Raw genomic sequence first — 23,523 nt, forward strand, 5'->3', positions numbered from 1 at the left:
GCGATTTGGGCTCTTTGGTTGCCCCATATGAATTTTAGGATTCTTTGTTCTATTTCTTGAAGAATGTCATTGGGATTCTGATTGGACTAGCATTGAAGCTGTAGATTGCTTTGGGTAATATGGACGTTTTAGCTATGTTTATTCTTCCAATCCATGTGCATGGAATCTCTTTCCATCTCTTTATTCATGATCTATTTCTTTCAATAATGTCTTGTAGTTTTCATTGTATAAGTCCTTCACCTCCTTAGTTTTCATTGTATAAGTCCTTCACTTCCTTGGTTAAATTTATTCCTAGATATTTTATTCTTTTTGTTGTAATTGTAAATGGAATTGTATTCTCGAGATATTTTTCTGTAAGTTTGTTATTAGAGAATAGAAATACAACTGATTTTTGTAAGTTGATTTTGTACCCTACAAATTTACTGTAGTTGTTAATTATTTCTAATAATTTTCTGATGGGTTCTTTAGGGTTTTCTATATATAAGCTCATGTCATCGGCAAACAGCAAGAGTTTCACTTCTTCACTCCCTATTTGGATTCCTTTCATTCCTTTCTCTTGCCTAATGACTCTGGACAAAACCTCCAGTACTATGTTGGATAAGAGTGGTATAATGGGCATCTTTGTCTTGTTCCTGTTCTCAGAGGGATGGCATTCAGTTTTCCCTCATTGAGTATGATGTTGGCTGTGGGTTTGTCATAAATGTCTTGTATTATGTTGAGGTAATTTCCTTCTATCCCCATTTTGTTAAGAGTTTTTTAGCATAAATGGCTGTTGGATCTTGTCAAATGCTTTCTCTGCTCTACTGAGATGATCATGTGGTTTTTATTCCTCGTTTTGTTAATGTGGTGTATCACATGGATTTGTGGATGTTAAACCACCCCCATGTCCCTGGTATAAATCCCGCTTGATCATGATGTATGATCTTTTTGATGTATTGCTGTATTCGGGTTCCTAATATCTTGTTGAGGATTTTTGCATTGATGCTCATCAGCAATATTGGCCTGTAGTTTTCCTTTTTTGTGTTGTCCTTGTCAGGCTTTGATATCAGACTGAATTTTGGCCTCATAGAATGTGTTAGGAAGGCTCCATCTTCCCTAATTTTTTGGAATGGCTTGAGAAGGATAGGTATTAAATCTTCTCTGAAAGTTTGGTAGACTTCTCCAGGGAGGCCATCTGGTCCTGGGCTTTTATTTTTTGGGATGCTTTTGGTTGCTGTTTCAATCTCTTTACTTGTGATTGGTCTATTCAGATTGTCTATTTTTTCTTGATTTGGCTTTGGGAGGTTGTAAGAGTCTAAGAATTTATCTGTTTCCTCTAGTTTCTCCATTTTGTTGGCATATAGCTTTTCATAGTATTCTCTTATAATCTGTTGTATTTCTGTGGTATCCATTGTTGTTTCTCCTCTTTCATTTCTAATTTTGTTTATCTGAGCTTTCTCTCTTTTTTTCTTTGTAAGTCTGGCTAGAGGTTTGTCAGTTTTGATTATCTTCTCAAAGAATGAGCTCTTTGTACCATTGATCATTTCTACTGCCTTTTTTGTTTCAATAGCATTTATTTCTGCTCTGATTTTTATTATTTCTCTCCTTCTGCTGACTTTGGGCTTTGTTTATTCTTTTTCTAATTCAGTTAGGTGTAGTTTGAGATTGCTTATTTGGGATTTTTCTTGTTTGTTAAGGTGAGACTATATTATGATGAATTTCCCCCTTAATGTGGCTTTTGCTGCATCCCATATGAGTTGGTGTGGTGTTTTCATTTTCATTTATCTCTAGATATTTTTTGATTTCTCCTTTAATTTCTGCAATGATCCATTGGTTGTTCAATAAAATGTTGTTTAGTCTCCACATCTTTGTCTGTTTCTCAGCTTTTTTCTTTTAGTTAATTTCTAGCTTCATAACATTGTGATCAGAAAAGATGCTTGTTATTATTTCAATCTCCTTAAACTTATTGAGGCTTTCCTTGTTTCCCAACATATGGTCTATCTTTGAGAATGTTCGGTGTGCACTTGAGAAGACTTGAGAAGACTATGTATTCTGCTGTTTTGTATGGAGTGTTCTATATATGTCTATTAACTCCAACTGGTGTAGCTTTTCGTTTAATTCCACTGTTTCCTTGTAGTTTTCCATCTGGATGATCTATCCATTGATGTGAGTGGAGTGTTGATGTCCCCTACTATTATTGTGTTATTATTAATGTCTTCTTTTAGGTTTGTTAATAGTTGCTTTATATACTTTGCTGCTCCTGTGTTGGATGCATAGAAGTGTTATGTGTTCTTGGTGGTGTGTCCCTTTAATCATTATATACTGCCCCTGTTTGTCTTTCTTTACCTGTCTTATCTTGAAGTCTACTTTGTCTGATATAAGTATTAAGACACCTGCTTTCTTTTATTTGCTGTTAGCTTGGAGTATCGTCTTCCACCCCTTCACTCTGAGCCTGTGTTTGTCATTGGAGCTGAGATGTGTTTCCTGGAGGCAGCATATTGTTGGGTCTTGTTCTTTAATCCATCTTGTCACTCTTTTTATTGGATAATTCAATCCATTTACATTTAGGGTGATTATCGATGTGTGAGGGCTTAATGCTGCCACTTTGTCACTTGTTTTCCAGGTCTCCTTCATTTCCTTTGTTTCTTATCCCATGTATTTTGGTCTACCAATTGAGTTATGTAGTTTTTTATGTTGTGTTTCTTTGTTTTCTCCTTATTTATTATTTGTGTCTCTGTTCTGCTTTTTTGTTTAGTGGTTACCATGTTTGTATTCAAAATCTCGTAGATAAGATAGTCCATTTTCTGATCGCCCCTTATTTCCTTAGACTAAGCCAATTCAATCCTTTTCCTCTTCCCCTCCTAAGTTGTTTTTCTCACATCTCATTCCAACTTGTGTTGTGAGTTTGTGATTAAAATGATAAGATTATCTTTATTTTTGGTGTTTTCTTTCCCTGTATCTCTTTTTTTTTTTTCAGAAAGATTAGTCCTAACATCCACCACCAATCCTCCTATTTTTTTTTTTTTTTGCTGAGGAAGACTGGCCCTGAGCTAACATACGTGCCCATCTTCCTCCATTTTATGTGGGATGCCTGCCACAGCATAGCTTGACATATGGTGCATAGGTCTGCACCCAGGATCCAAACCGTCAAACCCTGGTCTGCTGAAGCAGACCATGTGAACTTAACCACTGCACCACCAGGCTGGCCCCTTCCCTGTATCTTTAATGCTATTCTTGAGTGTTTGCTAACATGTTCTGATGTGTAGCTACGATTTTCTGATTTTGTCTACGTATTTATCTCCTTACTCTGTGATTTGTAACCCCTTTCTCCCCCTTTTTTTTCCAGGTATGAGGGTCTTCTTGAGGACTTCTGGGGAGGGTTGTCTCATGGCTATGAACTCCCTTAGCTTTTGTTTATCTCGGAAAGTTTTTATTTCTCCATCATATCTGAAGGATATTTTCACTGGATAGGGTATTCTTGGCTGAAAATTGTTGTCCTTCAAAGATTTGAATATGTCATTCCAGTCTCTCCTAGCCTGTAAGGTTTCTGCAGAGAACTCTGCTGAAAGCCTGATAGGGGTTCCGTTGTAGGTTATTTTCTTCTGCTTTTCTGCCCTTAGTATTTTTTCTTTGTCATTCACTTTTGCCGGTTTCACTAGTATATGCCTTGCAGTAGGTCTTTTTACATTGACATGCTTAGGAGCTCTGGCAGCTCTTCCACATGAATTTCCATCTCCTTCCCTAGGTTTGGGAAAATCTCTGCTTTTGTTTCTTAGAAGAACCTTCCTACTCCTTTGTCCTTTTCTTCTCCTTCTTGAATACCTATAATTCTTATGCTGCATTTCCTAATTAAGTCGGATATTTCTTGGAGACTTTCTTCATTTCTTTTTAGTCTTAGTTCTCTCTCCTTCTCTATCTGGAGCACTTCAACATGTCTGTCTTTGATTATGCTGATACGCTCCTCTATGATGTCCCCTCCAGCATTCAAGGACTCCATATTTTGTTTTATTTCTTCCATTGTGTCTTTCTTCTCCAATATTTCTGATTGATTCTTCTTTATTGTTTCAATCTCTTTTGTGAAGTAGCTCCTGAACTCGTTGAATTGCTTCTGTACATTTTCTTTTAACTCATTGAGCTTTTTGATGATAGCTATTTTGAATTCTCTGTCATTTAGATTACATATTTCTGTGTCCTCAGGACTGAATTCTGAGTACTTGTCCTTTTCTCTCTGATCTGAAGATCTAATATAATGTTTGATACTGCTAGAGGGCATGGCTCTTTTTTGCACATCTTGGTATTGTTTGGTTGCAGTTACTGCCTATTGCCACTGGTGGGGGTCAAGAACCACGTATTCTGAGCCCTCTGCACTCTGCCTAGATCTCAGGTGCTGGAGCAGCGCTGGGTGGGTGAGGGGAGGGGTGCTTTCTCAATCAGATCTCGCTATCTGCTCTCCTGGGGTGTCAGCTTGATGAGGTCACCCCCCGTGAAAGCTTTCACCTGGGTAGAGGGCTTCCCTCTAGGCTGCGAGGACCCTAGGGACCCTTGATGTTCCACAAATGAATATCCTCTCCCCCATTCCTTCCCTCTCAGAGGCCTTCTGTGGTCCCAGATCACAATCTTTGGGGGAGGGAGCCAAGTTTTCTCTGACCCTGTTCCACCTCCTCTGAGAGGGGCTCCAGCCTCTCCACCCTCCATCGTGTGGTTGTGTGGGTCCATCAGACCTCTTTTCTGTTGTGTTTGGATGTCCTATGTTGGAGTATGATTGTCCTTTTCATTGTATGGTGGAGGGGAGAGATTACCAGGAAAGCTCACTCCGCCATGATGCTGAACCTTCAATTATCAAACATTGGAGCTTTGAAACAGAGCTTAAAGAATATTTCTAGGAACTTTAATGCTCCTGGCTCTGCTGAATGATGACAATGTTCCATCTCCTTGTGCCCCTCTCATATCACTTACTGAGGGGTGCAGGGCTGTCAACCACCTTCCCCAGACATCATAGACACTTGGCTAACGGGTACGTGGTGCCGTCTGGTGACACATGCTTACTGTTGAGCATGTGCAGATGCTTCCTGAGATGACACCCTGGCACCCTTGGGACCCAGCACACTCTCAAACTGCCCACCTACTCCCTTGGATGTTGTGGTCTCTAGCCCTCGGGAATGGGTTTGGATGTCCCAAGGCATCTGCAGGACTCCTGGTGCCAGCTCCCTGTGTGGGTCCTCCTCAAGGAACGGCAGCCGCTGCCTTGCCCTCTGACAGGGGCTGACCTGGGCTCCTGCCCACAAGGTGGCAGGTCAGGCTCTGTCTTCCCAGCACATCCATGAGCTCCACACTTCTCCCCATCACAGCCCCCAGCAGCCCTTCACTGGAGACCCCTAGGCCCCTGGGCTGCACTGTGCTTTGGGGTCCCTGCACTTGAGAGGCCCCAAAGTGGGCATGTTCCCTGATCGCTGTGTCTCTGGGTCTTGTTTCCACGTGACAGCCCCCCAGATTCTGAGGGTCATTCAAATCCACACCCTCTCTCTGCTGGGGTTCCAGGGGTTCATCTCTACTTCTCACCACCATCCAAGCCACAGACTCTAACCCCGGACTCTGTCCTTCTGCACTCAGTCTGTGGTCTTTGCCCCTCGGGACTCCTGGGCTCTGAAGCTGTGGCCTCTGACTTTCTCCACGATCACATGTGGTCCCATGGCGTTGCTTTTTTGCATTCCAAGCAGATTTCTTCCTGAGAGTCCTGGAAAATTCATAAAATTGCCTTTGAGATCCTGGAGCCTCCACACTGGGTGAGGCACTTCAGACCAACAACATGTTAGAGGAATTCAACATGTGATGAGGCACACTGGGTGCCCCCTGTTGTCACAATCTCTGTGACAATAGCCACTCAGTGACAAGGGGCTCTGTGATCTTGCTACTGTTCACTACTTTAATTCCAAAACCTACCATAGTCTACCCATGATGGGTCCTGAGCATCACTCTGAGAGCACCCAGCTCCGTCATTCTCACTCGAGTTCATCATGTGTGCATTGGGGCTTGTGATTCCTACTGCATAGGGGGGCCAGAGAATCACACACGTGTGTGCAGCATCTTCAGAGAGCCTGGTGCAGGGTAGATTCTCACATCCTCTGCTCAGCTCATGGCTGCTGGGGGCCTGCTGTGTGGGCTGCTTCTCCAGGCTCCAGCAGGGTCCCAGGTCCCAGCAGGGAACCAGGGCAGGGGCCGCAGGCCAGAGGGAAGGAAAGAGGCAGAGGCCCGACAGGTCATGGCTGCAGAAGTGAGCAGGGCCTGCCCACTGCACCTTGCCCACCTTTGCTCCCCATGGAAGGAGCCAAGGCCAGAGGAGGCCACAGGAGATGCTGAAATTTGAGGCCCGACTTGGGGTCTGAGGAGTCAGAGAGAAGTGGAACTGGCTCCAGGAGAGAGTGGCCAAGAGCAGTGCTGAGGCCTGGAGTTCGGGTCCAGCAGGAAAACGAGGAAGAGGGAACATGGAGAGGGAGCTGGTTGCTTTTCCAGAACAGCTGCTATCATGGTGAGACGGACGGGGTGCCAGCTGGGGCAGAACAAGTGGGAGCACCTGCTGAGCTCTGAGGGCCAGGGAACAACAGCTAATGTCCACTGGCGGTGGGGTCACTCTAGGCGTGTTTGCTGAGTGATCTCCTGAACACTGGGGGCCTCCAATGAAGCGGGGTCGTTATCTGGCTATTACTCACAGACCTGCCCAGGGTCCACAGTATGTTTGTGGAGCTGGAATGTGACACTCGACCCAGTGATGCACTAGCACCTACAACTGGGACCCTGGGGAATTGTGTGTGCAAGGCAGCACAATGCTCATGTCTTTCTCTTGCAGCAACAACTGGATCTCTGTGGTGGGAGCCCTGAGCCTGGGCCTGGGCCTCTGGGTCAACAAGACACTGAGGCTTCCTGTTGGGAGTGCTGGCCTGCTGGAGGAGGCCCCAGCACAGACCTGCCTGTGACTGTCCACACAGATCCCTCCTCTGTCACATCTTCCCAACCCAGTGGCAGCTGGGTGCACAGGTTCCAGAGCCCAAATGAGGAGGTGGCCTCCTAGATTCTTCTTGTGACCACTTCTTCCCTTTGCCATCACTCACCCACCTCTGGCCTGGCCCAGGCACTTCCGCAGACTCCTCCCCTCCATCCTTCCCTGCCAGCTGTCCTTCCTCCTCCTCAGCCCACTGGACAGCTGCTCTGCTGTGATGGCCGGGGCACCCTCGCTTCCCCTTCACCTTCTCCCTTGCTCTTCCTCTGGCCTTGCTGGACCCAGGCTCAGACCTACCTGTGGCTTTGTGTGCACAGCAGGGTTCCTTCCTCCAGGGTTGCCAGTGGAGAGGGAGGGGATAACCAGGGCTGAGAGCAGGAGACAGAGAAGGGAGGGTGCAATGGAGGGTGGAGCAGGTCCACAGGGACCACTGTGCCAACAGCATGTGCACAAAGGGCAGTAGCACCAGCTCCAGGGGATCCAGCCCTGCCTGGCCCTCAGCTCACTCAACTGGCAGAGGTGCCCCATGCAGCACCCCTTCCCCAGCCTGTGGCTCACCCCTCTCCTGCCCTTGGCTGGAACCCAGACCTCCCTCTTAAGCTGTGGGGACCCATTTCCAACCACCTGCTGGACGGCTCCCCAGATGGCCCTTAGGGACATGGGATTCTGATAGTCTGACCTGGACACATCATCTCCCTCTAAGGGCTGCCTCCTTCCCATCAGAAGCTAGGCCCAGCACTTGTCCCCCTGTTTCCCACATCTCCCTCCTCCATCTCACCTCCTGCAGAGAGCTCAGGCTGCCTGCTCCTTCTCACTCCCCTCCTCCAGGCCTGTGCTCCTGCTACTTCCTCCTCTCTGGCACTTCCTGCCCACCTGCTCCCAAGTGATCTTTCTACCCCAGAAATGAGCCCCTGTCCCTCCTGCTTTAAACCTGTCAGCAGCTCCCCTCTGGATGAATCCAGGCTTCTCAGTGTGTGATTCGCAGCACGCTCTCAGTATCTGGGGTCTGCCAGCCCCCCTCTTCCCTCCCGCTCTGAAATCCATCCTCTCACTTCAAGCTGCCTGGAAGTCTCTGTGCACACGGGGCGGTTTCTCCCTCTGCGTTGCTCCTGCTGCTCTTCTTGCTGAAATGCCCTGCTCCGCCCACCTCACCTGCAGAGCTCAGCTCAGGGGCTCTATCGCCATCTGACCTTTACCCCCAGGAGAGCTGGTGCACACTCTCTCCTTGCACGCATCACTCTGCATTTTTATGAGGTTCCTTTTCCTCTACTCCCCCAGTGGGTGATCCCTTTACGGGCAGGAGTGTGTCTTGTGTGTCTGTGTCTTTGCCCCCTGCACAGAGCCGGTCACTAGGTGGGCCTCAGCCAGCATCCACTCCTTTCCTCTCTCCTGGCCCTGCAGCCTCACCCGAGGCATTCTGTCCCATGGAGACATTTCTGAGCAGAGGCGGTGGGGCCGTCCTTGGCCCTGTCAGCAGAGATGAGGAGTCTCTGCTTCCCTCTCACGCTGCTCTCTCGGCCTCCCTGGGCTCAGCTGCTCTCAGTGTCATGCATGTGTTTCTTAGGTGTCTGCTTTGGTGTTCTCCAGTCTGTGCAGGGGGACCCAGTGTCTGCCTCAGAACTGCTGGATTATCTGTAAGAGCTTTTCCTAAACCCCACCTCGGTCCTCCCAGCAGCCCTGTGAGGCGTCATTTAAGGGAGAGAGTGGGGATGGGAGAACTAGAGCTTCCTGCCCAGATGCATGGCGTGGCTGAGTCCATGTTCCAGCCCAGGCCTGAATGTGGGTCCTGACGCCCCTCCGGCTCCACTCCTGCTCCTGACTGGGGTGCCTCATTGGCCTCACCCCGGACTCCTGCCTGGGCTCTTCACTAGCTGAGAGAGAATAGGTGGCTCAAGTGCACGATGCTCCCTGTTCACTGATGTTTGGATTTGCAGGTCCAGCACTCGCAGGGCGGCCCCTTCCCCACCCGCACTGCCTGCAGGGGTTCGTGGTCCTGGAAAGAGTCACTGTGCAGCTGTGAGGGAGATCAGGACCCCTTTCACTCAACTTCGCCTTTTTAATGTAGAAAAAATGTCATTCTTTCCCAAGGCAGTTAAAGACTAAGGAGAGAACCCCAAATACGAATTATTAAAAGAAAGTCTAGTCCAAAATCACTGCTTATTCCAACGCTGATTCACTTCAGTCCAGACCTGAGTCAAAGCCTCTCCAGAGACCTGTCTTCACAGCTCCAATCCTCAGGCTCGGGACACCTGGTATTGATCGTCCTTGTTTCCTTCTCCCTTCTCCCTGCCTCGTCTCTACGGCTCCACAGACAGAGATGAGCTTGCCTTGACCATGTCCCTCTGCTCTGAGAAGGCTGCTCAGCACTGGACTCCATCATTCTAACACAAACAGAATACATGAAATTGTCCTGCAACAGTACATGCTTGTTCAATATGATGTACGGTTACTGTCAGAAGCGTTAGTATAATGGAAATCCCATAGGGTTTGGAATCAGACAGGCCTGGGACCAAATCCTGATCCATCAATGCATAAGCCCACGGTTCCCCATAGTAATCACACACAAAGGTGTACCCAAAAGGGGGCACATAGTACGCAGTGTAGCAGTGTCAGTGGTCAGGGAGCCTTGGTAAGGTCCTTTCCATGGAGCTCGAGGGCTGTCCTCTAATGATGCTTCCAGAATACCCAGTCACCAGGCTCGAGACTGTGACCAACAGGATCCTTTATATTGGGATCCAAGAAAGCGTCTTTAACCTGTTGTTGATGGGCTGGGGATAAGACAGTAGAGACTCACAGCAGCTGGTCACACTCACATAAGACAAGAGGGGAGCCACAGAAGGTTGTGGACCAACAGACACTGATCTGCTGGTGACTGTCCCATGTGGAGTTAGTCCATGTTCTCCAAAGAGGGCACTGCCAACAGTCAGCAAGGCTGAAGGCAATACCTTAGGCCAGGGGAGTCCAGTCCACAGTGTGTAACAAACCTCAAAATAATTAACAGGACCAGAATCTAATGTCTACAAAGGTGCAAACAGAATTTTTCTCTCTACAATTGCCCTCATTTTTCACCAAAAGTAATCACAATAAAACTAATTTGTTTCTATTAAAAATTTGTCCTGATTAATTAAAAAGTGAAAATAAGAATATTCACTGAGAGTTTCTGAATTCTGGATGGATCAGGTAATAAGAGAAAGTCAATGTTTCATCTTTGTTCACAAAGGTATGTCTTCCAAAGTGGCTTAAGAGAAAAAATTTCTTTTAATTTTGGGGAAAAAGCCTAGGGCATCTTTTTCAGCTCATGTAGTCTCACGTAACTTACTATTTCTTCTGCTTGAATCCAGTTTTTCACTCGTTTTATTGACTTTGCCTGATGATTGAGGGTGACAGGGACAGTGAGAATCCCAAGAAGTTTGCTGAGTTTTCTTTAAGGTTTGTATGATTTTCTCAGTGAAGTGGGTGCCTCGATAACTGGGAATTGTGGAAGGTACATCCCAAGTGGGAAGCTCGTGTTCTATCAGTTTCTCTGCCATTGTGAGGGTGTCAGCTTTGTGGCAAGGGAAAGGCTTTAACCCATCCAGGAAACACAGACAGCAACAAGAACATATTGATGAGCCATAGGAAGTGGCAACTGAATGACGTCCAGCTGCAGGTGCTCAAAGGACCCAGAGGGAGGAGTTCTGAGGCCTCTGGGACAGAATAGCTGTTCTTAATGCACTGTGGTGGGGGAACAAATGTAAAAATTTTAAAATGGAGCTTGCTAGGGAGCCAGGAAGAACTAAGCAGCCATCTTGGGTTTCCCAGAGCCCCTACTGCTTGTTGAATTTACAGCCATTGTTCACCCTCCTTAATTTCTCTGAGTCAGGAGCAGACTGTTGCTGTGTTACAAGGACATCGGGATGGCAAACGTCTGGCAGTGAGAGGCCAATTTTCTTTCTTGCAAGAGAAGCAGAATGGACTTCATCCACGTGTGTCATGACCTTTATAGACTCTGTTGTTGCTGCCTTTGCAAGAAAGTCAGCTACGGCGCTTTCCTGATATTTACTGTGAGCCTCAATTTTCATGACACACATTTTATTCCAGGACACATTAGACTCCCAGGAAGTACATACTTCCTGGAACTCTTATAACCTATACTTATAAAGACATAACATAAAGAAGACTAATTGTTATTCCTTATTTGACAATGCTTCCTGTGTAATTTAACATATCAAATAAGCCTAATTAGTTTACTATCTCTCAGGTCAGAAAAAGAGTTTATAGAGAATTTGATTCAGGGGAAGTTTGTCAAAAATTATCACAAAATTTTAAAACATTTGATCAAAAAGGATCACATTTTTATGAAACAACACTTAATTATCTATTTAACTAAAGTGACAAAGAGATTTTAAAGGCCCGTACAGAAAGTACATGGTTCTGAGCAAAACCCAGCTGTTCTATGTAACAGAATGATATCGAACCTGAAGTGAGTTTGCTCACCTGTTGCACACAGCAAGCCAATCTCTGACACTGAGTATGGTGGAAGAAAGAATTTTATTATTGCACAGTGCTGAGCAAGGAGAGAGGGCAGCTAACGCTAAAATCCCAAACTCCCCAAAAAGCTAACAGGAAGGGTTTTTATTTGGGGTTTTGGGTAGGGGAGGGGGAGCATATGGCCTTGCTGGTTGGAGCTTTCCCACCAGCCTGTCTTTAGCCTTGAGATGACTTGCAGAGAGGAGGGAGCCCGTGACCTTGCTGGTCAGCAGCTTTCCCACTAGCCTGTATCTCTTTGTGGGGAGGAGATAGTGAATCCAGGTGCTTGTCCTTGGCAGTGTCTATCTCCATGGAGGATAGTGGATTCTGGAGCGAGGAAGCCAAGGAGTAAGCATGGAATGAGTGTTTTGGTTTTAACCCCATATATGCTGGGTTTAATATAGGGAAACTGATATCAGGGTCAGTATCAATTCCCCCCTATTTTATGTCCATTTCTCAATCTTGAGGGATTTGGGGCAGCAACCAATCTAGCCACTTCCTGCTGAAATGGGGTGTAGGGTGTTTCATCTCATTGAACCAGTCTTTTAATAAGGCAGTGATGCTGGTGGGCTCCTGAAGTTAGGCCTGTATTGTGTAAATAAGTAACCAGGTATTTAACAAGAAATTTTTCTAGAGAAACAAAAAGAGAAAAACAAGGTTAATGGTTGGAGCAAATTATAAACCAGTTTCTGAGCCCAGGGGGAAGCCAATCAAGATTCCTAGAAGTCAGGGTCAACGCATCTTTCGCAGTTTGACCTGTCTCTGATGGTGTCATCAGGCACTCAGGTAACTTCTTGAGTGGCTTACACAGCAGTAGACATGAATCTTAAGTTTATATTAGGTCCTCCAGCTCCAGTTTGCAAGGCTTTAGGAAAAAGGGCAGATTTAGTTTTCAATGACTCCAAATGAAAATTATGGGGAAAATAAAAACCCTGAAAATGTTAATTTGGAGGCTTGTAGCCAGGTATTTCAGGAGATGAGAAGAATTCAGGATCTAGTCTAGTTAACAGATGTAACAAAAATCTTAAAGACAATTGACAGAACCAAAATCCAATATCCACAAATGTGTATTATGGTTTCTATTGAAACACAATCTTTCTCTCTAAAATCACCCTCAATTCTACTAGACATAGCCAAATTAAGACTAACTGGTTTGCAAAATAAGTCAAGTTTTAATAAATTTGGCATAATTATTTACATAAGTACGGCAAGAATAGTAATTGATTATATAGGCTCTTTTAAATCTGCTTTGCTGGAACCTTATAGGGAATTTCAGGTTGAACTTTAAATGCCTCTCAAGGAAAGCCAAGCAAAGGACCTGTCATCAGATCCACCTGCAGTACCTACAGATTTGGGTGAATCCCTCTCTTCACGAGGTCCCCAAAATATTGAGGTCCCATGTACCTGCCAGAGTGAGTAACATTCTTTCCTCAACCTTACCAGGTCATAGAACCCATAAGCACAGTACCAGGCCAATATTTCCAAGTGGCTTTATTCCAGAATGTCAACCTTTGCCCCTCAAAAGCTGTCTTGTTACATCCAAGCCTGTATGTTTTTTTCAAATATGATGTTCCTGTCAAAGCCTTGGTAATATAACCAGTGTTTCCAATTGTGTCCTGTTAAAAGAAGAACAGATTCTTATTGGACTTATGCAAACAACCATATTGCCATAAAAATAAGAGTACTTACTCATCAGGAGTTTTTACATTTTGGAGGGCTCAGATAGGGAGAAAAAGATAAATGTTTCAATTTTCTTTACAACTTGCTATAAGTAATAGTTCCTTAAGAGAATCGAGAAAAAAGTTTTCTTAAATCTGAAAAACCAAAACATCAAAAATCAGCAATATCTTAAGTAGAAAGCCATAAAAATTATAATCATCCCTATTGGTTTACTCAGTCCTGTGTAATTGGTTCTTGATCTTAATCTTGTTAGCAGTTTGTGAGGTCACCAGTTTTTATGTTACAGTTCTGTAATTTTTACCCAGTTTAGCTTTATAATCTCAAAGTTTATTGGAAACCTGTATTCTAGGGTGTCAGAGTCCTTTCCATATATTTCCCTGAAGATGAAACATATTTGCAAAGACATCAAAGTAAAACAGCAACTGTCTGCAAATAATAAAACATTCAACAATGGTAATCGAAAAGGCATTTGACCATTCTTGTGACGTATAACACTTTGAGATAATAACCAAAATTATGGCTGACAATCAGAATAGAACAAAATTTTAATAATTTTTAAAATACTTAATAACACTCATTTACATAATACCATTTAAGAAAGTTTATCATTATTTATTTGACAATGCTTCTTATATAATTTAACGTACAAAATAGGCCTCATTAGTTTAGCATTTTTCTTGTAGAAAGAGAACAAATTTCTCTGAGAAGTCCCAGGGGCCCTCTGAAAATCCCCAGAGAAACTTTCCTTCCTCTTCCAGGTCAAAGGAAAGCTTTTACTCACAACTTGAATATTTGTGTGTGGGGGGAAGCTTGTCAAAAATATTAAAAGCTTTAAAACATTTGTTCAGATAGGAAACCAGGTTCACTGCAAAACCACATTCAACTATCTATTCGAAGTGACAACAGAAACAATCAAGGGGAAACAGAGTTAAAATAGTCATTAAAAAGTTTAGGAAAATTATCTTTTAAGAAAGAGGAAACCAAGTTTTAAGTTTTTACCAGTTTATTTTTGATATTGTAACTTATTTACTTAATAAATTTATTTTAGTCTTAGCCAACTTGGCCATGCACAAAATTTTACAGGGTTTTACTTTCACAAACCTTTTGTTGTTTCTTTTACATTTAGAATTTGTCCCAGTACTTTAGGATAAATTTATCTTTTTTAACTCAAGAAACAAAAATATTTTTATTCTTTATATCTTTTTACTGAAAACATATATTTACTTTCCTTGTATACGGACCTTTTAGAAATATATGTTTTCTCATAGAAAATTCTTCACCATACATAAAACATGTTTATCAATAAACCTAAGCACTTTTCATTTTCTTTGATATAAGAAACAAAAGGCAGACAAATATGTGATTAGTAGTTAACCTTTAATATTGTATCTTATGTGGAAATGACCTAGATACCCAACAAACTGTTATTATTTAACTTAACTTAGTAAAGCTATAAAGTTCAAGTTTCCAAAAAGATTTTGGAAGCTGTTTTTAAGTATGCAGACTATAAAACATAATTATTGTACTTAAAGCTCTTACCCAGTTTTAACAATTACTGTTAAAAACTTCATGTGACATTACAGCAGTTAACTATCATCCTCAGTTGTTTTAAGTACATATATCATAATACATATAATTATCATTAAAAAGTATTTCCAGGGCACAGCCAGATGGTGCAGCTGTTAAGTTCACACGTTCCACTTCAGTGGCCCGGGGTTGGCCAGTTCGGATTCCAGGTGTGGACATGGCACCGCTTAGTAAGCTATGCTGTGGCAGGCGTCCCACATGCAAAGTAGAGGAAGATAGGCACGGATGTTAGCTCAGGGCCAGTCTTCCTCAGCAAAAAGAGGAGGATTGGCAGATGTTAGCTCAGGGCTAATCTTCCTCAAAAAGAAAAAGAAGCCTTTCCAAAAACTTTTATCTTTTTACATTTATTTAGTTTATCTCTTCTTCACAATTATATTTAGATCATTTACAAAAATCTCATGAGACATTAAACAAAATTAGCTATTATACTGATATTTTGCTGATAAATTTTGTAGCAGAGATGACATGAGCTCATTTGACCAGTAAACCCTGACTGTATGTTAGCATCATATCCAATGCTGATAATTTTGAGGACATGTTTATTTAAAATCAAATCAGCAAACTTAAACAGGCTTTCATTCATCAAAGATCATTTTGTATCATCTTAAATAACTTTGTCTCTTAGAAGTTTTTGCATATTGATTAGAGACTGAATTTCACTATAGGAGGTTTTGAATCCCCTTTTCTGAAACAGAGGTTTCCCAGAATGACCATTACAATTTCAAATTATCTCAAAAGTTTACTTATTTTTACTTGTTCAATTTTAGATCAGGAATTTTGGGGGAGTTGAAGTGAAGCTCAGCTTGCTGGGAAACTCAGCAAGAGAGTAGATAAAAGCAGCAGATTTGGGTTCAGCTGCTGGCATGTTTAATTATTTAATTATTTTCCCTTAAAGAGGCAGTAAAGTATTTCTAATTTTTCTTAAGATTTTATTTTTTTCCTTTTTCTCCCCAAAGCCCCCGGGACATAGTTGTATATTCTTCATTGTGGGTCCTTCTAGTTGTGGCATGTGGGAAGCCGCCTCAGCATGGTTTGATGAGCGGTGCCATGTCCACGCCCAGGATTTGAACCAAAGAAACACTGGGCCGCCTGCAGCAGAGCCCTCGAACTTAACCGCTCGGCCATGGGGCCAGCCCCAGTATTTCTAATTTTATTTAGAAGCCTCAAAAATTAAAACAGGCTCCCTGTTGTTGCAGCTGCGTTTCCAATTGCATACATCAGTTTGGGTGAACTAAAATTGGCCCGTTTAAGTATATCAATTTTTACAAAACTTTATCCTAGTTTTACTCACTCTCATACTTTTAATTAGAACTTACATTAGAATTCCATTAACAAGTTTTGGTATTACAACATTGTGTAGGGCAAGCATTCCCAGTTAGACAGAACATTTATTCCCAAAGCAAATATTCAGGCAAAGTTGACATAAACTCTTCATATGATATTAGCTTGAACACTTGAATCTTTATCGTCTTATTAACATTAGTAGCATAACTGTTGCCTCAAACAATTGCTGGTCAGGTTCATCACTCTGATTTTTGCCTCCTGACCTTTTAAAATTTTTCAATTGGGGTAAATAGAACAGGTTTGTCTGATGTCCTTTAATGTTGGGGGGCCATAAGGGGGTCCCTTTAGCCCATCCAACCTTAGGCAGTGTTTTATTAAAAGCTTTGTTTTAATTTTATTTGTATCTGTTCCATTTATCCCATTTTTCTTTTGACAAATAGAAATGGCAAGCAATAGGATACATTGGAGTATATGAGGAAGCCATTTGGTGTAAACCTAATTCAGCCTGACTTTGTTTTTTCCAAAAGGGCCTGTGGCCGTTGAGTTGAGTATGCACTGCATATCTGCTTTAAAACACTTACTATGGCAAGAACAAATGGCCTTAAGATAAAGGTGCAACTTCCCCCCACATTGGCATTTCCTTAGGGATAAGCATCTTTCCTTAGGCTAGGAACTCATTGCTGCACTCACCTGTGACCACCCAGCTCACCTGTGACCACCCAGCTCAAGACAACAGACCTGCCACCCTGCTGTGTACACTGAGACAGCAGACCTACCTGCTGTGTCCATCAATTGCTGTGCTGACAGAGCAGTCTCGCGACTATTGTAAAAGGGATATTTCAGTACTATGTGAAACATCCTGTTTGGGGGTATATAACCACTCTGTGCACCCCACTTTTCGGTGCCCTTTCTTCCTTCAGGAAGTAAGGCCCCAGGCCATGGTCCCCACATTTTAGCTCAGAATAAACTCTCCCAAATTTTCATTTATAGATTGGTTATGGATTATTTTCCTCAACACTTTTAATAACTAGCTAAAGATTTTCATCCCATTGGGATGAGTCCTGTGACTCTTCCTTTCCTAATTTCCTTTGTTAACTTAGTGTTTTCATTAGCATCTGTAAGACCAGGGAAGAAGCTGAGACTCCAAGTTTGATTAGGTTCTTAAGACTAGTCATTGTATTTTCCTTTTAATTTGGTCTTTTCATAGGCACCAATAAAACAGCTGTTCATGATGAGAGCTCTCTAAAAAGCTTCCCAACTTAAGCTTCCATTGTTTGGTCATTTTTTTTCTCTGGAGTCTAAAGAATATTGTGGCCATGTGGTGTTACAAAGGAAAAATCATCCCTCTTTAGACATTGCCTTATAGCGATAGGTCAACCATCAGCCAAAGTGTTTCCCCAGGAGCTCTTAGGTGGAATAGATGTGGCACTGCCCATGTTAACACTTTTAAAAGGAAAGATGAACAGACAAACAACAACAAATACTGAACAAGCACGCTTTCCAAAAGACACTCAGCCACAAATGGAAGCCAGAAAAAGACCAAAACCAAAAACCAAAGTGCTTCCAGTCCCAGCTTAGTCTGCGTCCTACACTCGGGGGCACCCAACAAATGAAGATCCACTACGCAGATCTTCCCAGATGAGCAAGGACAAGGGACCTCAGTGGTGCACACCCGGAGGACATACCAAAATCCGGCCAAGGTGTCGCGACTTCAAAACAAACGGAGAACAGAGGGCTGCCAGGTACCCATTATTTCCAGCCAGTCCTGTTGGAAAAAGTTAACACAAAGACAAAGACAAAAACTACCAGCTACTTACAAGAGATGACTTCCTAAATCCTGAACCTAGTTTCTTCCACCACCAAAGCAAAAGCGCCATGGGCCAACGACGTCTGGTTAGCAGCCAGTCACTTGGGGCTGTCCCTGAGACAAGGGGCTCGGGCAGCTGCAGGACAGCTTCCAAGAGAGGCCTTTAGCCAGAGGCTGGTGTGCCACAAGCGAAACGTCCATCTGGGACATTGTCCCATCTGGGTCGCCAAGTTGATATCCAACCTGAAGTGAGTTCACTCACCCGTTGTGCAGCAATCCAATCTCTGACACTGGGTGTAGCGGAAGAAAGGAATTTTATTACTGCACAGCGCTGAGCAAGGAGAGAGGGAAGCTAACGCTGCAATCCAAAACTCTCTGAAAAGCTAAAAGGAAGGGTTTTTATTTGGAGTTTTAGGTAGGGGAGGGGGAGCATATGACCTTGCTTGTCGGAGCTTTCCCACCAGCCTGTCTTTGGCCTTGAGACACTTGCAGAGAGGAGGGAGCCCGTGACCTTGCTGGTCAGCAGCTTTCCCATCAGCCTGTATCTCTTTGTGGGAGGAGATAATGAATCCAGGTGCTTGCCCTTGGTGGTGTCTATCTCCATGGAGGATAGTGGATTCTGGAGCCAGGAAGCCAGGGAGCAAGCAGGGAATGAGTGTTTTGGTTTTAACCCCATATATGCTGGGTTTAATGTAGGGAAACTGGTATCAGGAAGACTCGATAAAGATAAAACACAGAATCTCTGTTCCCTAGGCAGATTACATTAAAGGTAAAGAAACGTTTACTGTTTCTTCTTAAGAGCAGACCAATAATCTGAGAAGACTTTGTCTTTTTATAGAGAGAAAATCCAAATTCTAATTTTGTACCAGTATACTTTTGATATTAAAATTCATTTTTAAATAAATTTATTTTAATCTTAGCCAGCTTGATCACACAACACACTTCCTTCTTGAGGATTCCTTTTTCATAAACCTACAACTTTCTATGTCTATTTAGGTTTTTTCCTGTCTTTTTCTTATTTTGGGAACAATCATTTTAAGACAAAATTACTTTCTAATTTTCCTTTAACAAAAATGCATCTTCATTCCTCATACCTTCTCTTACTGAAAACACATACCCTACTTTCCTTGTCTATTTTTCATATATCATCATTTTCTTAATTTCAAAAACTTACAAAGCTTATCTTTAAAAAAATGATGCAAGGCAGTTGTTAGAGAATACTTACAGATCTTACTCTTAGAGGATAGCATAATTGCCTACACATCACACTAAGTGAGTATAAACTCCTTCTACATGATATAAACCATACCTTTTCTGGAGATTACAGAACGAGATTCACTCATGTCTACAGGTTCATGCTGACATTGCTCTGCTAGACTGGGAACAACGGAACAGGCAGAGGTCACAAGATCCCCACATTCTTGCTGAAAAGGGTTGCTCTAGGTTGAGCAGGCAGAAGAAAGATTTGAAAGATGGAACAACTTCTAAACTGACGGCAGAGCTGTAAATATCTTGGAAGCCACCACCAGAATTCTCAGCCTCGCATGCAGTTCTAAGAAATGGGGGAAGTTCTTTTTAACACAGATACTGCCTGGCTGTCAATCTGAAAAGACAAGGCAACAAAGTGGGAGGCTGTCAGAGAGGGATTCCAGCCTGGCCTTGAGGAGTCATCGCTGTGCGTGTGCAGGACAGAAACGGTGGGTGATCTCATGTGGGCCTCTCCATCTTGCAGATGGACCCTTCTGTTGCTCAGTTTACTGTGGTTTAAGAGCAGTGGCTTTCAGATCATCCCATAGCAAGAAATAGAGTGTGTATTATGGTCCAGCATATACTTACATAAATAAAACTGTATAAGTAACTAAAATAACAATTTAATAAACTGACATGTATTTCCTATTTTTAGTATATACCATACATGTATTCTATTTTTCATTTTATGAAATTTTCTTTCATTTATATATATAGTAAATTAATCTATAAAATTGAAGATATATTATCCATTTATGTGTGTGTATATATATGTTTTGGGGGTTTTTTTTTGAGGAAGATTAGCCCTGAGCTAACTGCTGCCAATCCTCCTCTTTTGGCTGAGGAAGACTGGCCCTGAGCTAACATCCGTGCCCATCTTCCTCTATTTTATATGTGGGACGCCTGCCACAGCACGGTGTGCCAAGCGGTGCCATGTCCGCACCTGGGATCCAAACTGGCGAACCCCAGGCTGCTGAAGTGGAACGTGTGCACTTAACTGCTGTGCCACTGGGCCAGCCCCTACATTTATATATTTTGATAAATGTAGACACCATGTACATTTTCCACTTAAATAAATGTTAATCATAATTTATCAATGGTCTCTGACCACGGTCTGAAAGATGAGAAGTGACAGTGAATCCTTGCATAGTAAGAGAAAGTTCCACTGCTTCTCATCTGACAAAGGGGCGCCCGCTGCTCTGCCCGCGTTCTCTCAGCATCAATGCGCACAGTGTGCATAGAGTTAATTTACCCTCATTACTCTACGTGTTCTGGCCTTTCGTCTTTGGTTCATTTGTATTCTCAGCTCTTCTACCAAATTGTTTTAAAACTATTTGTAATCTTTGCTTTCCAGTGAAAACTAGGAGGCAGGCGGCCGTGACCTGTCTATCACAGAGCAGCATCTGTAGTAGATTGGCAAACCCACAGACACGTTTCATAATTTCCAGGAGCATATTTTTCTTTACAGTAAACTTTTCAATGTGGCAAAAACATATGTACTGATAACGCAAATATTATTTGTCTCTCTGAAAAAGAATTAGAAATCCAGAACTAGACAAAGTTAACGTTTAGCAATCAATGTCTCAGCATACCATCCTAGCCGAAATGGTTTAGATACTCAATCAATATCTATTCTTTAGTTTAACTTAGTGTAAACTTTTCTCTGATTTACATTTCTTTAAACACTTGTTTTAACAACTATGTTTGGATTAGACAGTAAACATTTAATCATCATCCCAAGTCATTCCCTCTGCAGACAAATTCTGCAACAGAAACAGCAGGAGCCAACCTGGCCAGTGGACCCAGGGAGAAAAAGTTGTATGTTTGCTTTATATATTTGATGCGGGGTCGGTGAGCCGAGGAGTCAAAAGAAAGATTTCTTAGACTCTCAAGATCTGGCAGTAGTGCTCTTTTATTTAGAGAATAGTGTGGAATAGCATGGGGACAGGACCCATGGGCAGGCAGAGCTCCTGCTGCTGCTGCTTCTGCTGCCCCCGCTGGCATGGGGACAGGACCCATGGGCAGGCAGAGCAGCTGCTGCTGCCCCCGCTGGCATGGGGACAGGACCCATGGGCAGGCAGAGCTGGTGTGTGGGGACAGGACCCACAGGCAGTCAGAGCTCCTGCTGCTGCCCCCGCTGGCATGGGGACAGGTCCCATGGGCAGGCAGAGCTGGTGTGTGGGGACAAGACCCACAGGCAGTCAGAGCTCCTGCTGCTGCCCCCGCTGGCATGGGGACAGGACCCATGGCCAGGCAGAGCTGGTGCGTGGGGACAAGACCCACGGGCAGTCAGAGCTCTTGCTGCTGCCCTGAGTTGAGGGTTAGGGCTAATTTTATAAGGCATGGGTACGTGACTTATTTTTACTGGAAAAAAAGAAAAAGATGACGTAAAAAGTCATTAAATGATTTCAGTGCAGATGGGGTCTGGTTATTGTGAGGTCATATAACTTTAGATACGAATCTGGCCATATAGATCGGCATGCAGGTGAGGATGCCCCGGGCTTCTCTCCCTGGGGCAGTCCTAATTCATACCATAAAAAAAGTCCACTGGGTCATATAGTTTGGCATGTAGGCCAGGTCACCTTGGGCTTCTCTAGCTGGGGTAGCCTTAATCCACATCAATATTCATATTTATATATGACTCGGAAGACATGTCTGTTTCTATTAAACCAACAAACTTAAACTATTTTTTATCACAGATTATCTCAAATCACTTGAACTTGAAAAACCTTTGGGTTAGTTTCTATATTTCTGAGAGTTTTACGAATACTTAACTTATTTAAATGTTTAGGGGCCAGCCCCCTGGCCGAGTGGTTAAGTTTGTGCGCTCTGCTTCGGAGGCCCAGGGTTTCACCGGTTCAGATCCTGGGCACAGACATGGCACCGCTCATCAAGCCATGCTGAGGTGGCATCTCACTTAGTAGAATTAGAAGGACCTACAACTAGAATATACAACTATGTAGTGAGGAAATTTGGGGAGAAAAAGCAGGAAAAAAATGTTTAATTTTAGCAATACTATCTGGAGGTAGAAAAATATCATATACATAGAGAGAGAGATACATACATAGACACACAGAGAGACAACAGACATCTTTAAGAATTTTAGCCATGTCTTGGATACAAATCTGAGAAGAATAGTTGGATCCAAATTGTGTTTCTTTCTGGCAGATGGACTAAATTAAGGTTACCTGCTCAGACGGCCAAAGGCTTTTACTAAAGTTTTGGGGCGGGGGGGTTGGCAGGCTGTAAGGATCCTTTAAAGAGCTGTGTTGAAGTCCTTTTGTCTTTTGGAAGCTCCTGCATAGCAATCAAAGCACACATTCCATTGTCTCTGAGGGGGTTGGAATCCTCTCTTTTAAGGGGGACCCTTAAGGTGGATGGATCTGAAACAAAGCTTCCCCAGAGTGGCCATTATCATTCCAAGTTATTTCAAAAGTTCACCCATTCCCACTTGCTTAATTTTAGATCTCTTATTTTCTAAACACGTATGCAAATGGACTAGTTTAGGCATTTCAAATAAGCCCCATTAGGACCAAGAAAGTTTTAAATCATCCTTGGGTAAAATGGGTCCATTGAGGTAAAAATTTACAAGAAGAGGGACCATACTCTTTCAACATAAATCCAGCTGGGGTTCCCAAAGGAAGGTGACTATTTATGGTTGTTCCAGAACATTTGTTCCCCATAATTTAGAAGGGGCTGTTCTCAGATGACCAAGGCAGGAGGGTCTATGTCTTGGGTCAGGTATGTGCTGCCTGTGAGGACCACTTCCCAGGGTGTCACCAATGGGCCGTTGGTCTCTCTTTTACGTGTCTCAGAGATTCCTGAGCAGCAAGTGGTGGCAGGTTGCTCATGGTCCTAGGATGACCAATCCTTCATCTGTGCCTTCCAGATGAGCTTGTGAAGTTCCTCTGACCCAAAACAGGGTATGTTCTTCATTGGGAGGCCCTGTGAGACCACTGCATGTCATGGACACAGTCCCAACACTTCTGCTGGATTTCCAGTCACCGAGAAACAACCCAAAAAGGGTTGGAAGGAGCAATGTCTCTCATCTTCGGAGTAGGAGGACCCTCATTTGGACAACAGGAGAAACTACGAGGTCTGTGCTGGTTATAAACAGCTGAATTTTGAATTGTAAGAGAATGTGGCCGCTTGAATAAAATGAAAATCTACTAGAGCTCCAATAACACTCACCAAGAAGTGTCCTTAAACCTGAATTCTCTGCCTAGTTAAGGTGAGGGCGGAATCCTCCCTCCAAAGGACAGAACCAGTTAGTCCTCCCAAATAAAATCTACTCTGAACCTCAACCGAAAATAGGAGCTTCGGATCCAGGAGAACTTACTGCTGGAACCCTGAGGCTCACCAAGGGAAACGCGAGAGAACAAGGCTATCTTGGAGGTGCCTTCCACGTGTCCACGGCAGCACCAGGGTCTCTGGT

The 23,523-nt window shown here is 43.4% G+C and overlaps 1 long non-coding RNA gene and 1 pseudogene across 1 annotated transcript; one reads left to right on the forward strand and one right to left on the reverse strand.

Annotated features, from left to right (window-relative positions):
- LOC139084626 (tubulin alpha-3 chain-like) overlaps positions 1 to 23,523 on the forward strand; it is a 37,508-nt pseudogene that overhangs the window by 7,701 nt on the left and 6,284 nt on the right.
- LOC139084656 (uncharacterized) lies at positions 12,959 to 22,043 on the reverse strand. The gene is made up of 2 exons (XR_011542202.1): positions 19,150 to 22,043; positions 12,959 to 13,098 (listed from the first exon to the last, which is right to left on the reverse strand). It is a non-coding gene; the product is annotated as an uncharacterized lncRNA (long non-coding RNA).

Source organism: Equus przewalskii, chromosome 7, assembly GCF_037783145.1.
Source record: "Equus przewalskii isolate Varuska chromosome 7, EquPr2, whole genome shotgun sequence".
Classification (NCBI taxonomy): Eukaryota; Metazoa; Chordata; class Mammalia; order Perissodactyla; family Equidae; genus Equus; species Equus przewalskii.